Source organism: Juglans microcarpa x Juglans regia, chromosome 7D (assembly GCF_004785595.1).
Source record: "Juglans microcarpa x Juglans regia isolate MS1-56 chromosome 7D, Jm3101_v1.0, whole genome shotgun sequence".
Taxonomy (NCBI): domain Eukaryota; kingdom Viridiplantae; phylum Streptophyta; class Magnoliopsida; order Fagales; family Juglandaceae; genus Juglans; species Juglans microcarpa x Juglans regia.
In genome coordinates, this window is record NC_054606.1 from 10414982 (window position 1) to 10425515 (window position 10534).

Below are 10534 nucleotides of genomic sequence, written 5' to 3' on the forward strand. Positions count from 1 at the left end.
TTGGACTGATCAACTTGACGACCTTGTCTCGTGGCACTGGACACTCCAGATTTCATATTAGTGCACCCACTACAGAGGCGGTTGACACTCAGGGAGGTGCACAAGGCATATCTGGTGAGGCATCTACACAAGGTGCATCACACAGTGCTACTTGTAAGGAGAATGCATATATTGTGTGTGCAGAGATACGCGCACAGACATCAGAGATCATTGATGCAGTCCGGGTCACCCTTGTAGAGACTGAGTCGAAGCTCATGTCTCAAGTGATTGATATTTAGGCACACATTGCTGGAGTCGAGGCGGTGCTACACGATATGACCCCGTAGTGTATATATTTGATTAGCATTAAATGTGCTTTTTTGTATTGACAGTCATGACTATTTGTATTTTGTATAATTAATTTAAATATTTAAATAGTCATACATTATATTTCCGTCATACATTATATTTTTGGGATGCAATTAATATATGGTTTTTATTTTTAGTGTTTGCTAGTTTGTTTATTGTTAATTATGTTTTCTTTTTCCATTTTACTTACCGTTAACAATAATATAAAAAATGACACTATAAGTAATATTTATTTAACATAAGATAAATCATTAAAATATTTTTACATTAATTACATAAAATTAATTTATGAATTCGTAAATATTTTATGTTCAATTCAAACAAGGTTTAAAAAAATCTCCGCCAATTTTAATTTTATTTCCCACCAAATGCTCCGTTCAAATGCAAAAATGTTGTGTTCAAACTAGCTTGCAACCTTCCCACCAAATCTTTCTAGTTCGAACGAACCAATTTCTATTCAAACGAATTTGAACTTTCTCTGCCAAAATAAATTACTTCACCGCCAAAATTACTATTCGAACAAATATAAATTCCAGGTTTGAACATATTTTTGACCATTCGAATGGTTTTGATGTTTTAACACGACCTAATTTGTAACAGAAGATCTGGTTTGAACAGATTTTTAGCTGTTCGAACCTTTTTATAAAGTCATCCATTATTTTTAGACGAAATTTCGTCTCCAATAATTAATTTTAAGGACGAAATTTATTTCATCCCTAAAACTAAAATTTCTTGTAGTGTTTGTTGAAAGTTGAATAAAATATTGTTAGAATATAATTTTTTTAATATATTTTTATTTTAAGATTTTAAAAAGTTGAATTGTTTATTATATTTTGTGTGAGAGTTTGAGAAAGTTTTTGTGTATCCAAACCGGGCATTAGGTCTCATTTGTTTTCACAATCTATCTCAACTTATGTTATCTCATCTCATCTAATTATTATAATTTTTCCTAATTTTTATACAAAATAAAATAAACAATTCAATTTTTTCAAATCTCAAAATAAAAATAATATTAAAAATATATATTCTAATAATATTTTATTTAACTTTTAATTTATATCTCAAATCATATTTTCTTATCGGCAAAAACAAACTTAGAAACCAACAATATTGCATTATATCAACAGTTCTTCTACATACAACCGGCGGTGGGGAACCGCTGGATAATTTGCTGACGTGGCATAATACCACGTCAACCGATATATTAAAAAAAAAACAAAAACAAAACAAAAACAGAGTTTTGATTTCTATCATCGTCTTTGTGGGAGGGGAGCTATTTTAGACAAAAGTTCGAATAACAGGACATCTGCCTACCAATTTAATTCATGAGAATTTTACAAATGGTTGAATTGTAGGATTACTACTGGAAGACTTTAGAGGCCACTGAAGTTTGAATGAACTTTCAACATCATTCACAAAACTGTCTAAAAAAGAAAAAAAAATTCCTTTTCACCCTTGGATGGTTTAAATCATGAAAATAATGTCTTAAGAAAGAAAGAACCTTCCTTTTTCAATGCTTGCTCTCATCATGAGCTTGTTCTCTCATGGTGAGTCTCTCGATGTCGTCCAAAAGAGATTTTTTATTTTTCGTTCTTGCTGGGTTTCTTACCAAGTGTGTGCTCTGAATCCTTGGCTTCTTTGTAAAAATGGCGTAGCTACAAAAATCCTTGGCTTGACCCTAGTCTCGTTACAGAACTGCTGCACCACGGCCTCATCATGCTTCTAAATCCTCCACCCCAGACTTTCAGCCAGCCCAATATCTTGTCCTTTTGCTCCTATGTGAACTTGGTCCTAAACAGCTAAACCTCTTCTTCGAACAACTACCCACCTAATTTCCCCACCTGGATTTCACCTTCTTGGTCCTAAATTTTTCATTCTCCCTTTTTCAACCAAGGTAAAAAAAAAAAAAAAAAAAAAAAAAAAAAGAAGAAGAAGAAGAAGAAAAGAAAGAGAGTAAAGAATTAGATAAATGGGTGTGGGGGAGGTGGCTAAGACTATGAAATTTAGAATAAAGAGCAGTTTGTGGTACAGTTGGCTGGGACTGTGAAATTCCTAGTCTTATCTTCTCTCTTCAGCTTCGTCTAAGGAAGTGAACATCACAAAAGGAAGAAAAAAAGGTTCTCTGCAATGGCAGTTTGGGAGAAGAAAAAAAATTGGGAAAAAAAGAAAGGTTATGCAGTTTGGAAAAAAAAAACTTTGGGAAAAATAAAAAGAAAGGCTCTGAATTGATGCAGTTTGGGAAAAAATAAAACTTTGGCTACTCAGCAATGCACAATTTGACAGAAGCCCGAGCAAACGAAACTCACGAAGATGGAGATGGAGAAAATCAGTTTCAAAGGATCTTGCAAAGATGGAGATGGAGAAGATCAGAGGAGACGAAACGGCAAAGTCGATGGGAGAAAGAGAAGAAAAATGGAAAAAACTTTGAGGTCGATGACTATGGGTGAATCGTTGAATAATTTTGAATGAAACGAACCGTTTCATTAAGCCTTCACATAGGACCCGATTACGCACCGGTTCCTCAAGTCGGTTGCATTGAGCATTTTTCTTAAATCAAATAGTTCGGCATCGGCTTGTCCCTGTAAAGGAAGCGAATGCCAATACAGATCGTCAAACCAAAGAACTGCAGTCAACTTTAGACCAACCGGCTAGTATATTGGAGAGGCGCAACTTGAGTTAAAGTTGATGCCGTGATCCATGAAGCCATGCACGACTTGATTAAACTCGACAGGCAGCCCTGGACTCAGGTCAGCACATTAGGCGCCTCACGTGACAACTATCGGAATGGAATGGAACATGCATGCACTACCTTGCTTGCTGGGTTTATTGATCAACATCCTGGGTGTTCGTAATCGGTGGGACGACGTGTGTCTTGTATATTTGCTACAAGGTGTTAGATTGGAACTTTTTTTTTTTTTTTTTTTAATTATGACCTGGAACGAAAACAAAAGGAAAATATAACTATTGATTATCGACATGATATAGAGGGAAAGGAGAGAGAGAGAGAAAAAAAAAGGGAAATAGTGGATATTTTGTGCAGAGCAACAATAAATTTTAGAAAAATTACACTCATCAGTATTTTCACATTACACAGTACACATAATTTTTTAATTTGTAATTTTTTTCTCTTATTAAATATATAGTGCATAGATTATGAATATCAAAGCTCGATCGAATTAGGATCCGATGCCCCTTTTTTCTTTTATTTACTTTATTTTTATATTGATATCTCCACCCCTCTTCTTGTATCTTCAATATTAACTGAAGAAGAAAATAATTGCAACTTAGGCTACTTAGTAATGGATTCCACCCAGTTGTTGATGACTTGACCATTTGCTCCAAAAGTAAACATAGAAAGTTGATTTTAGACTTTGGTAAACTAAAGAAACAAGAGAAGTAGTTGAAGACTCGCAAAGATTTCTTAGACGCAAAGAATTTTTTACATCCTTAATCATATTATGATCAGCTAGCACTTTGTATATATTGTAATTTAAACCAACTTCTCGATGATGATCAAGTACGGATTATAAAAAGGAAAATACGTATACTACTCTTTTCGCTAGTGGCTCTAATCACTGGAAGTTTTTACTGAGACTTATTTATTTATTATTTATTTCTTAATGATTAAATAAGTATTTTTTAATAATATTATGATTTTTTTATTTTTTAAAAAATATGTAAAAGTATTAAAAAATATATATGTAAAAAAACTAGAAAATAACTAAGGAAGCATAGTGGGAGCTTCCAGCTGTGAGAGTAGAACCATCCTTTATAAAAACTCCGACCGACTTGCTTCTAGTACTAAATACAAATATTGGAGCAAATTAGGTAGCTTGTGTTTAACCAAAAAAAAAAAAAAAAAAAAAAGGCAATTTAGCAATGGAATATTGATTCCACCTAACAATTCCAACGTCTCCCGGAAGGGAGGAAGGGAGGAAGGGAGATAAAATAAAATTAAAAAATTAAAATCCAACGTCTCCCGATCTGTGGTCAATGGTCTTATTTATATATTGAATTTCAATTAGCGTGCACGCGGTGGCGTGGGGCCCATGAGGTTAATAGGTTCGAATTTGCTCAAGTAATTATATCTCCCCAGTTTTCTAGAAAAGAGAATATTAATTACGGAAATGTTAAACCCACCAAGAGTGTTTCCAAAGTGTCTCAAAGCCCTCTTTTTTTTTTTCTTTTTTTTTTTTTTAACTTAATGATCAAGGAGGTATTTTTTAATAATACAAATTTTTTATTTTTTTAAATATTTATGATGATTAAAAAAATACATAAAAAAAGAAAAGAAAAATAAAAAATAAAATGTACTTTTCAAGACACATTTGAGACAAATTTTCGGTGGGTGTAGAGTTATTCTATTAATTATTCAACCAACCGAGTTGGTTGTGCATCTGTCATTTTAATGATTAAGGGCAGGTTTAGAGTATGGGATGAGATATAAATGTTTTTATTTAATTTCATTTAATCTTATTTCTAAATATGATTCAAATATCAAAATTTTAAAATAATTACTTTTTTTAAAAAAAATTAATCATTATAATTTTTTAAATATTTAAATAAAAATAATATTATAAAACTATATTATTATAATATTGCATAGTCACCCTCATCCCTCAAAAAACTTAGACTAGAGGAAGGGGGTTTGGAGCTTTAGCGCCTCTTTCCCTCGTCCCTCTCATCTCTAGTTTTTTCTTTATTTTTTTTATTTTGTTTGTTTTTTTGTTCACAATAGGGAAAAATACAAATATGTTATTCTCAAGAGCCAAGCGAACCCCACGTGCCCCACCGCAAGATTTCCAAAGTGCTGATCCTTTAGACGAATGAAGAATCTCAACGAACAAAGCAGTGTGTGAGCCACACGCGCTACCCAAAGTACGTGTGTGACATACACACGTCATCGCAATGGGAGCTCTAACGCCACCACGCGCGGTTTTTCTCGGACTAGCGCCATCGATTTCTTCAAACCTGACGTTCTACCGTACTTCAAAAGTGGCGACTCACGCGCCACCACAGTCTCAGTGTTTGCATTTTCTATTTCCTCTAAGGTTGAAAATGCTGATCTACAGCTTTCCAAACTATAATTCACTAGTTTTCCATGTATCTCTTGTGTTTTCTGTTATTTCCTTTGTTTTAAGTTAAAATAAAAAAAATAAAAATACAGTCTCTTAGATTTTTGTTTATAGAGTGTGTTATCTACTCCGTCTTAGACAGAGTGTGGGGTTTGTTAAATCTGTCTTAGGATAGAGTATTGTCTCTTAGACAATTTATCTGTTGAGAGTTACAATAATAAACTAGACCATGTTAGTTACAAAGCAATTTATGTATTGGGGAGCTTTAAAAGCAATAGTTGGCTTACTCACTACTATTCACAACGTTTTTTAAGATTGGTCGAGCATTCCCAGAGAAATAAGATTTCTCTTCAGCTCAGGTATGTATCTTACTTCCTTTAATAATCTTTCTATACCATCAAACATTTTTAGCCTTACTGACCTAATCCTTAGAATCTTATAGGATTTGTTGTCTCCAACAATTGCATGTCCTCCATCCATCTCTGTGAAGGTCTCAAACCATGATCTAGAGGGGCACTTATGGAATGGGCATCCTGAATCTAGGATCCACTCCTTTCTTGAATCCAAATCTTAGACATTCAAGGCCTCGACACTATCATACCCATCTAGTACCATTGCTGCATTCCCCTCCACATTTGGTTCATCTCAGAAAAGTCCCTCTTAAAATGTGCCTCTTTATGATAGATGAAGCATTTCAATTGCTTCCCCTTTGACTTTGATCTTCCTTTGTTATTCTTCCCTTTGTGATTGTATTTTTCTGGTCTATCCCTTGCTACGAAACCTTCTCCAGTTTGAATTCTTGTTTCTGCCGTATTTTGCAATTCTCTAGAGTGCAAAATAGATTGTACTTCATTTAATGTCAAACTTTCTCTACCATACATCATGGTTTTTTTAAAATTAACATGTGAAGCATCCAAAGAACTTAATAGTAGAATAACTTGATCTTCATCCTCTATATTTAAGTCTGTGTTTGCAAGATCCAAGATTATCTTGTTAAACTTGTCAATATGTTCTTCCATAGACATACCTGGAGTCATTTTAAAGGTGTAGAGTCTTGTCTTCTTGTGAAGTCGGTTTGCCAAGGATTTTGTCATGTATAGATTTTCCAGTTTAATCCAAACTACAGTTGTTGTTTCCTCCTTTGCAACTTTTCTTAAGATTTTGTCATTAAGAGAAAGAATAATGGTGTTGTGAGCTTTTTGTAAAACCTCATATTTCTTCTTGTTTGATAAAGAACTTAAGTTCTTTTCACCAAGAAGTGCATCCTGAAGGCAACCAAAAGAGCCATCATCTTTATTCTCCATAAGCCAAAGCCATTATTTCTTGTAAACTTCTTGACACCAAACTTGGTAATCCCCATCGAACCTTGCTCTTCATACCATTTGTTTCAAATCTTGCTTATGTGAAAGCTAGTGCAGAATTGTCTTGCCAATTAGACTATCAAGAAACTTGCAAAATTCTAAAACAATTGAAAACAAATAATCAAGACAATGAGAACTTACGTGGTTTGATATTTATGATCTACATCCACGGTAAGAACAATCAATAGTATTCTTTGTTGATGATCAAAACACAACCTTGAGATTACAAGTTCACTCCCCTCAACTACTCTCAAATCTTGAAGGATTTTACACATTCTTGCTCTCTCTACTCTCCTGTATTTTCTCTCTTTTCTTATATGTTCAGAATACAACCCTCTCTCCACTTTTATAGATTACACATATCTCTCATAAATCAAATAGGATCAGCAGTCTTCCTATCCTTCCTTCGTTCCAGCTGAACAGAATCTGTTACTCTAGTCTTCCACATAGGTTGTTAGCTTTACTTTTCACTTCACATGTGCTTTAATCTAAATGGTTGACAATCTTTTTAACAAAAATTAACATCATCATTTTTTGACGCCATTTGACAAGGCTTTTAAATTCCAAAATTGAGTCTAGGGTTTAGTGATGACTGTGAGCACCTAAAATCCTACTGCCCTTTATCCACTTGGCTTGTAGTGGTAAAGGTGGAATAAGATTAGCGCTGCTCATTCAGACTGTTTTTTTTCTTGGCCCAGTCTGGAATTCGAAAAACCAAATTCTGGTTCAGGATTCTAGCCCAGATCAAAACGGATCTGAAACTTAGATTGCAAAACCCGGACCAACACGGTTTGGGTACGGGTTAGGGACCCGGGTACCGAGTTTAAACCCAGTGCTGGTCTTTTTTTAAAAAAACCCCATATGATTGGTAACCCCCCTCCCCCGACTCATTTTTCTCTCTCTCTCTCCCTCTAGTCTCTCGATCTCTCTCTCGTTGTGCTGCGGCAGAAGCAAAAACCCTAGGTCCCTAGCTGCCACCATCGTGACCTCATCGCCAAATCTCCTTTCCAGTCGCCGCACCTCCTTCACGTCGCCGCATCTCTGTCAACGTCAACCTTTGCCTCTAGGTTGTTGTTCTGGTACTCTCTCTCTCTCTCTCTCTCTCTCTCTCTCTCTCTCTCTCTCTCCCCTTGTAACTGTGTTTATGTGCGTGAGTACAAGATCATTGGGTGTGTGAACTATTTTCCGTTGAGATGGGTCGTGCAGTGGTAGATGGATGTTTTGACCATCTGTGTGCTTGTGGCCGTGTGGTTTTTGGAATAAAACTCGGGTTCCGGTCCGGGTATATCCGGGTTCTCGGGTCGGAACCCGGATCATGAACACCCCTAAATAAGATGGGGCTTGATTTCCAGGCTTTTTGTCATTAACTATTTGAGTGTTACACTGAAAGTTGCATTTGTTATTAGTGATGTGTCGAAGAAGATGAGCTTTCGGTAGGGATTTTCAAAAAACATGGATATATTAGGGCATAAAGTACTTGTCGACAATAGGATAGAGTCTGAGATAAGAGCCCTAGATGCGTACGTGTTATATAGCTCGAGCTTAAATTATAAGTGGTATGGATATCATATAATTTGAGCAGTACTGGGCTTTAAAGGGAGTTCATGATGTAGTTTTTTGCATTTAGTATTGTATGAATTCTGGAGGGGTAGCTTGTTTATATGTGGGAATCTAGGATATATATGGAAAATGATTTATACATATATATATATATATATATATATATATATATATATATAGGATTTTGTGGGTTTGGAGGTTGGCTTGGGGTTTTTTTTTTTCCCTTTTTGGTTTAGATGGTTTTCTCAAGAAAATTCTTGTGTACTTAGGTATACGATTTGGGAATTTCTGTTACTTTTAAAAAGGAAATTACTTACTTTGGTGCATCATATTATTGTTGTGTTATCCCTTTTAAGCTTTGGTTCGTTGTGTTTTATCTCTTCAATTTCAATTACTTTATTTTAGAAGCAACAAAACGTTAAATCGTCAATCGATTATGAACCTGCTATCCTTTCTAAAAATGTGATTAAAGCAACTATATATATATATATATATAAGAATACAAAATATAAAGAGAAGATATATATGATGGATTAATGATAAATTGACTAAATATTAAGAAGTCCAAATCATGCCAGAAGGAAATCACAAAATACAAAACATAAGCCATTTGAAGATTCATCACTCAACCGTCCAAAAAAAAAAGGAGAAAAAGAAACTCAATCGGTCTTTTTTAGGCTGGTGTGCCAATTATCAATGGAACATCTATATTGAACGAGAAGTGAACTGCAAGGGCTTTTTTTTCTCGTCGAAGATTGATCCATAAGTTGAAACAGACATCTCAACAAGAAGAGGGAATTGCATCAGAACGAATAAGGTAACTGGGACACTGGCCAAACAAATGACAGGAATGACCATCCATGATTTTTGTAGAATAATTAAAACAGCAGCGGAAAAGGCTATCATCATGGTTGTAATAGAGAATAAAAGAGTGGAAGGAACCGATTTTCATCTTCGTCGGTAAGGATTTGAGGAAATCATCTTCTGCATAGCGTGACGTGAGAATTCCCAAAAACATTAACACTGAAGTTGAGGAAGAAAAAAGTGACAAGGAATCTGATACTATAAAGAGTATAAACAACTTTTCTTCTGAGAATATTGGGAACCCTGTAGTTTGGTTGTTACCTCCTGGATTAACGGTGAAGACAGCAGCAAACATAATGGTAGCTATGAGAGCACCTACCACTGTACAAGAAGTTGCTATATCCTTCATCCATCGTTCTCCGTCTTTCATCATGTTTTTGTGTTCCTTCACAAAATATTGCCAAGGCTTGAAAAATTGGGTGTTCATATGTTCCTTATTCTTAGGTTGAGCAATACTCTCCACCTTCTGCATTTATATTAGGTAAAATCTTAAAGAGAGTCGAATGTGTGTTTGCCAAATTAAAAGTTAAAAGTCGAATGTGTCTAGGAGAGAAAATATTGTGAAGTTAGAGATCAGATGGATTACCTTAAACCACTGTAGTTCTCTTTGCATCTTTAAAGCTGCGCCTGGAATGCGACTAAGCACAGTGGAATCTGGCAACCTCCCTGCCATATGTAGAACGGTATTGCCGTCAAAATCCTTCTCACTTGCCAATTCGTTCTTCTCATGAAGGCCGCATATGATGTTAAATATTGTAGCTTGGCGACATTGAATAGCATATGACAAGATGTTTTTTCCAGCAACTTTCTCAGTAATCCACACAAGCTCAGGATTTGTTCGCACCATATCCAAGAAAAACTCAGCATTCCCGTCGTAAATAGCACGGTATATGGATGTATAAACGCAAGCTTGATCCCTTTGTTGATCATCAGAAGTCGATGTGACCTCACGGCACATGAGCTGCAGAAGTTCACGCGACTGGGCATGGACAGCCTTCATTTCATATAATTGCTTTATTCCTTTGTCAATAATTGAAACAATGCCCATTTAAGTAGATGCAACATTAATAATCATAAAACTAATTAAGAAGACAAAAACACGAATAAAAAAGTTTCAAAGTTAATTGAGAAATGATATTCATTGAGTGGATGCAGAATATGCACCGAAGACGTTTTGGAGATTTGAAACAAGTTGACGGAACAGAGCTAGCACTAGAATGCATAAAAAGAAAAAAAAACATTCGCTCAGATATACTCATTGAAAATCATTACCGAAATCGATCATCAACTAATTAATAAACTATTTCATATTCAAACAAACTATAT

General features: G+C 35.0%; 1 pseudogene; it reads right to left on the reverse strand.

Annotated features, from left to right (window-relative positions):
- Positions 1–8899: 8899 nt before the first annotated feature.
- LOC121238119 lies at positions 8900–10256 on the reverse strand (annotated as a pseudogene).
- Between the last annotated feature and the right edge of the window lie 278 nt (positions 10257–10534).